Source organism: Mercenaria mercenaria, chromosome 19, assembly GCF_021730395.1.
Source record: "Mercenaria mercenaria strain notata chromosome 19, MADL_Memer_1, whole genome shotgun sequence".
NCBI lineage: Eukaryota > Metazoa > Mollusca > Bivalvia > Venerida > Veneridae > Mercenaria > Mercenaria mercenaria.
The window spans coordinates 30,708,558-30,716,081 of record NC_069379.1 but is presented as its reverse complement, the minus strand read 5'-3'; positions in this window follow the sequence as shown (position 1 = coordinate 30,716,081).

The following is a 7,524-nucleotide window of genomic DNA, read 5'->3' as shown; positions in this document are numbered from 1 at the left end:
ATTTTATGCTTTTTTGTCAAATACTGGAATAAACAGTGAACATATCATTTTCATTTTTCACAAGGATGGAACTACACTTGAATACAAAATGATATTGATTATAAATAATTGGGAATTTTTGGCAAATATACTTCAGTAAAAGATATTGAAGCACGAACATAAAGATACTCTCCGCCCCTGTGAAAAAGGTTCATGCACTTCATGAATTTATTCATGAATTTGTAAGAATTCATGAATTTTTTTCATGAATTATCAAAAAGGTTCATGAACTACAAGGAAAAGTTCACTGACATAAATTCATGAAGTCTCAAGTTCAAGAATATTACTTTCATTTCATGAACTTGTAAATGTAGTTCATGAACATTTCAGAAAATCCATTAAATAATTTACGAAATTCATGAACTTAAAAATGAAATTCAGATAATGATTGAAATTGTGTTTCAGGAACTACAGGGTTATGACTCTGTAAAAATGTTCTAGAACTAGTATTAATTACTTGAACATTCAAGAACTTCTGAAGAACTTAAAGAACTGTTCTTGAACCAGTATAACAGTTCTTAGACTGTGTTTCTAGAACAATGATAGTTCTTGAACATCAAGAACATATAGAACTTTACCAGTTCCTGAACAGTTACTGTTGGTCTAGACTAAGACTAAGAACCAGAATTGTTCATGAACACAGATTCATTTAAAGTACTCAAATTCAAAACCTTTTTCTAGTTCAGTGTAACCAGTTCTTGAACCCAGTTGTGAGTTTCTGAACTGTTCATTCATTAAACATAAAACTTAGGTTTATTACTTTTACAGTAAATAAATAAGTTCATGAACTTTTCATGAATGTTCATGAATATTAAATTCATAATGTCACATGATCAGTTTCCATTATTTTGTTGCATGCTGGGAAATTTTTTGCATATGTGATTCAGCAATTTTTGAGAAGACTTTGTGCAGCAAATAAGAAGGAAATAATTATCATACTACAGTTAGGAATTGTTTAAAAGGAACATGAGTATACTGAAAATCAAATAAGTAATTATGGTGTTGTCATAAATTGTTCATTTAAAAAAAACAATAAAATCCTTTTAAAATGTCACAAGTTTTCACGACCCTGAAGCAATTTTAGCTGAATTTCAATCTTGAGATTAAAGTAAATTATACATTGTTTAACTTAATGTTTTGTTATTATACAGCAATTGTTTACTTCTTATTATGCTCCCAGTCCCACTCTAGTTTACTGTTTCACTCAACATGTCATTTGTCGAGGGTGGAAAATGTCATTGTCACATTGACTCACCAGAGACTAAAAAAGAACAGTCTCCGGCCAGGATAACTGAACAACAATTTGACCTACAGGATTTTTTCTACCGAAATTATTAAAAGAATTCCATTACATGCAGATCTCTCAGGTTTCATAGCGTTACACTCCTACCAGGTTTCATTGACTAGTTCATGAATTTGTTCATGAATAAGTTCACGAACTTTTTTTCTTTTTCTTTTTTTGTAACAAAAAAAGTTCATGAATATATATTCATGAGAATCAAAATTTATGTTTCATGAATTTCAATATTCATGAACTAGTTAATGAATTAAAATTCATGTATGCTTTTTAATTCATGAACAAGTTCATGAATAAAAATTCATGAAAATCAAAATTTATGTTTCATGAATTTATTGTTCATGAATTAAAATTCATGAATAAATATTCATGAGAATCAAAATTTATGTTTCATGAATTTCAATATTCATGAACTTGTTCATGTATTATTTTTAATTCATGAACAAGTTCATGAATATCGAAATTCATGAAACATAAATTTTGATTCTCATGAATATTTATTCATGAACTATTTCATGAATAAATTCTTGAAGTTCATGAACCTTTTTCACAGGGGCACCATTATAATAAAATGTAGAAGAATTCTGTCAATATTTGACAGTTTTTCAACATAGAATGATATCATGACAAATCACAGCAACGGACATCATTGTGCAATTCACATGGCATTAAATCATAAAATAAAAAGAAAAAATGTTGTTTTACTTGTAAGATAGAAATATATTTCACTTGTGAATGCCATAATTTATATTTTCACTCACGGCTGCGCCTCTGTATACTGACAGTTTATATTTATTTTGTAGATATATGTAGAAAATCATATTTAACAACATATGCTACCAGAGAGAAGCAAAAAAAAAAAAAATATTTTATGTAGAATGTGGTATTTTTGTAAAGATCAGTCTAACTTTATCTAAATAACGCACAGAAAGGTATTGATACATATGATTTTTAGGTTTAGTTTCATTGTGTATGATGTAATTCTGTGGAAAAAAGTTATGATAGAAATGTGTAAATTGTTGTTTTGATGTCATCAGTGACATCATCAATGTGTATTTAAATGAAATGAAGGATTAAAAAAAACACAACATACATTTAAATAATCAGATTCTGACAGTGTAAGCTTCTGACATAAAGCTTTTGTTATAAAATAATATCATTTTTCCAAAAAAAGTTGACGCAAAAAGTATGGTAAGTGCAGTTACAATACTTTTTGCACCAAATCATTTACCGTTAATTTGAAGATCTGTGGTGCAAAAACTCTAGTAAGTGCACTTACCATAGTTATTGCGCCAACAAATTTAGAAGTGCAGTTACGTGTTTAATTTTTTTTTTTTTGCCAAAAAAAGACAGTTTTCATCAAAATACAGCTTTCAAACTTTTATGGATAATGAAAATTGATATTTATAACCTAAAAACGCCAAAAAGTGATTTTCCCAAAAAATGTTAGTTACATGACTTTTTGCTCCAAGGTGACGATTTGAGAAAAATCAGTCCATAGTTATCTACCCTGATTGTCTCAATCGAACTGATGACAATAATGAAATTTCAAATAAGTCCTATAAGTACTTACTGATATAAATCCATTCTGATTACAATCAGGGGAGGTAATCAGATATAAAATAACTCTGGAACGTACAATTGGATCTGATTCATCATGGAATCCAAGATGTATTGTTGTTGAAGATATTTTGGAAGTTTGTATCAAATAAAACCTTAAATGAAGTCTCTATATGGCTGAAAAAGCCAAAATAGCCAATTTTGGACCTTGAAGGGGACATAACTCTGGACCCCTGAAGGAATCTGGCCAGTTCAAGCAAGGAACCAAGATCTTGTGGTAATACAAGTTGTGTGCAAGTTTGGTTAAAACCAAATCATAAATGAAGCTGCTATTGTGCAGACAAGATCAAAATAGCTAATTTTGGCCCTTTCAGGGAACCCATTACGGGATCTGGCCGGTTCAAGGAAGGAACCGAGATCTTATGGTGACACAATTTGTTTGCAAATTTGATTAAATTCAAATCAAAAATGAAGTTGCTATTGTGCAGAAAAGATCAAAATAGGTAATTCTGGCCCTTTCAGGGGCCATAACTCTAGAACCCATAATGTAATTTGGCCAGTGCAAGAAAGGAATCAAGATCTTATGGTGATACAAGTTGTGTGCAAGTTAAGTTAAAATAAAATCATAAATGAAGCTGCTATTGTGCAGACAAGGTCAAAAAAGCTAATTCTGGCCCTTTCAGGGGCCATAACTCTGGAACCCATGATGGAATCTGGCCAGTTCAAGAAAGTAACCAAGATCTTATGGTGATACAAGTTGTGTGCAAGTTTAATAAAAATCAAATCATAAATAAAGCTGCTATTATGCAGACAATATCAAAATAGCTAATTTTGGCCCTTTAAGGGGCCATAACTCTGGAACCCATAATAAGATCTGGCCAGTTCAAAAAAGGAACCGAGATCTTATGGTGATACAAGTTCTGTGCAAGTTTGGTCAAAATAAAGTCATAAATGAAACCACTATTGTGCAGACAAGAAATTGTTGACGCACGCACGGACGCACGGACAACGACGGACGACGGACGAAGGGTGATCACAAAAGCTCACCTTGTCACTATGTGACAGGTGAGCTAAAAATATTATAAGTTAACAAAAGAATAAATAAATCTGTTGACATAAATGAAATTTCAGATCAGTATCTTCATTAGTTACGGAGATATACCCATTTTAATTTGAAATAAAGGGAAGTAATTTGACATAAAATCAGTACATTGTTATCTACCCTGATTGTCTCAGTCCAACTAATAACAATAATGAAATTTCAAATAAGTCCTGTAAGTATTTACTGACATAAATCCATATGTATTACAATCAGGGAAGGTAATCAGATATAAAATAACTCTGGAAACTACGATTGGATCTGATTTGTCATGGCATCAAATATTTATTGTTGTTGAAGATATTTTGGAAGTTTGTATCAAATAAAACCATAAATGAAATCTCTATTTGGCTGCAAAAGCCAAAATAGCCAATTTTGGACTTTTAATGGGCCATAATGCTTGAACCCATGACGGAATCTGGCCAGTTCAAATAAGGAACCAAGATCTTGTGGAGATACAAGTTGTGTGCAAGTTTGGTTAAAATCAAATCATAAATGAAGCTGCTATTGTGCAGACAAGGTCAAAATAGCAAATTCCGGCCCTATCAGGGACCATAACTCTGGAACCCATTATGGGATCTGGCCAGTTCAAGAAAGGAACCAAGATCTTATGGTGATACAAGTTTTGTGCAAGTTTGGTAAAAATCAAATCATAAATAAACCTGCTATTGTGCAGACAAGGTCAAAATAGCTATTTTTGGGCCTTTCAGGGGCCATACCTCTGGAACCCATAATGGAACCAAGATCTAATGGTGATACAAGTTGTGTGCAAGTTTGGTTAAAATAAAGTTATAAATGAAATCACTATCCTGCAGACAAGAAATTGTTGACGGACGCAAGCACGCACGGACGCACGGCTGACGACGGACGACGGACAAAGGGTGATCACAAAAGCTCACCTTGTCGCTATGTGACAGGTGAGCTAAAAATACATCCACAATGAAATTTTTGTCTGTTTGTTTGTTTTGGGTTTAACGCCGTTTTTCAACAGTATTTCAGTCATGTAACGACGGGCAGTTAACCTAACCAGTGTTCCTGGTTAATGTACCAGTACAAACCTGTTCTCCGCAAGTAACTGCCAACTTCCCCACATAAATCAGAGGTGGAGGACTAATGATTTCAGACACAATGCCGTTTATCAAATAGTCACGGAGAACATACGTCCCGCCCGAGGATTGAACTCACGACCCGCGGGCGGGTTTCCCCAATAAAATTTAAGAAGAATTATGAAAATCGATTGTCGGTGAATTGTGATAAGACAAGAAATTTATGTTGGCTTTATATCGTTTGTGTTATTCTGTCCTTTATCTAACATTTTACAAATAGCAAAAATAAACACCATCCTTTAAAAATTAAATAGTGACTTTGATGTTTACAAAAAGAAATCGTACAATTGTGTTTTGTTTATTGAACGACAAAAATTACAGCATTGGTCTGACAATTCGCTATCTAGAAGATTTTAACACATCGGCTAATCGCATGCATATGTATGTGATATGTAGGCCGTAGTCAGCTCTTTTTGTAAATCAACATATTTTGGTACAGTACTTGAGTAAGTTTTTTTATGATTTTCATTAAGTTTACTTATCATTTTGTACATACATCAATATTCTTGCTATATAAACTGAGCGAAACGTAGCTTTAAATTCATAAACAACATCAATAAGGATCAACGCTTTTTCTGACATTTTACTCAGCGTTGCAAATATTACACCTTCTTCGAATCAGACAGGGTGTTGCATTATTAGAGAGTTTGAGATTTCAACCGTCGCCTTCCTTTTCGACATCTCTCATATATATTTGGGGTGAAACGTCACCGATATGCGTGTTTTTTATTTATATCAGACGTTGCTATTAAAGTTTTCCATGTAATATCAAGTAAGCCTAAGACTTCTCTTTATAACTATGTGAAATAAAAAGTTTAGTTTCAGGATTTCTGCTTATTATGTCATTCGATTGTCCATATGTATAATTAGACTAAATTTGATGCGAAACACTATCAATAAGTATAAGAATAACGAAGTTTTGTATGGCTAATGATTCTAACTAAATACATTGAATTGAACCTAGAAGTATGAAGTTATCAACTGATTTTGAGAAACTGAGATTTTGTTCAGACTTAAACTTCTATGGCATATTTGTGTCCTCAGGCGGTATCGATTGTATTAGATGGGCCTTTAGGTCGTATGAAGTGAAGTTTTGAACGTCCGAAGATGTGATATCACGAAAGTCAAAACTCAAGTCTTTTCACATTTACTCTGTCCACATACTCGAAATCAAAGACTGAAATCTGAATTGAGGCACATGGCAGGATAGTCATTTTACTTGAAAAATAAATAAGTACGCGCGGTTTATCATTTGATGAAACATTTTATTTTCACTTCCAAATAAAAACAATCCGTTCGTGTCGGACATTTATTTCGACAATTGCGTTTTAATAATAAACATAAAATAGTACTAGTAAGACGAAACATTCTTCAGAAGTATCACACAATTTCAGATCTATAATATCATGATGCGAGAATTTTCCTGTTAGCCGTATGGGATAACTCCATTCTTTACATGCACAGGGACCTAGAGCCTGGCAGAGGGCATTGTGGACAATCCCCCCTTTGATTCTTACATTTTACAAAGAAAATCTGTCTTGATATGCACACGTTTTACCTATGAAATAATATATTCAAAGAAATACGTGTATATGCCCACATGTTATTTCGTGCGACAATTTTCGTCTCCACCTAACATTTCTTGACAGTTTCGCTAGACACTTGGTGACTTGGCACGATTATATTGTGGTGTTTCAGAGTTTTATTGTTTATGAGTGTCTACAAGTAAAAAGAGTCTTTTAAAGAATTCGTTGACAAAGTACAATTAAAGTAAAACAAGAGCTCCGCCAAGCGGGGCAACATACGCCCGTAGGGTTGCATCAGAGGATGGTAGCAAAATTTAAAGAACTTGACTGTTGAAGCACCAAAGGACAGGAACAAGAAAGGGAAGAACTTCAAAAAAAACTCTAAGTACACAAAAAATATTTAAAGTCGACTAAAATCCTTACCAGGTACAGGTATGTAAAATACACCTAACATTGGAGGTACCATCCATGTTGTACCACAGAAAAATGGTGTGAATAAAAAAGTTTCAAAATAATCTATTTATAGTACCATAAAAGGGAAGTAATTAAAAAAAAATATTGTAAGTGAACAAAAAAGGGATCTGCTAGACAAAAACAAGTTAGTTTAAACATATTTTATTGCTTATATATACATGTATATATACAGAGACAAGACATTTACGATATATTGAAAAGCAAAAGGGTTGGGCCCAAGTTCTTACAACATTAGCGATCGGCCCTTCCCTACATAGAAAGTAAACATATATTGTTATTTAGTAATGGCATAATTTTAATCTATTTGTAACATGCATATATATTAAGCAAAAAAGAAAAAGACATAAAACGTTGAGATAGAAACATAATTTGTCAGTAGCGTACATATATATAACTTTTGATAAGGCTTTAGGATCCAGCCAG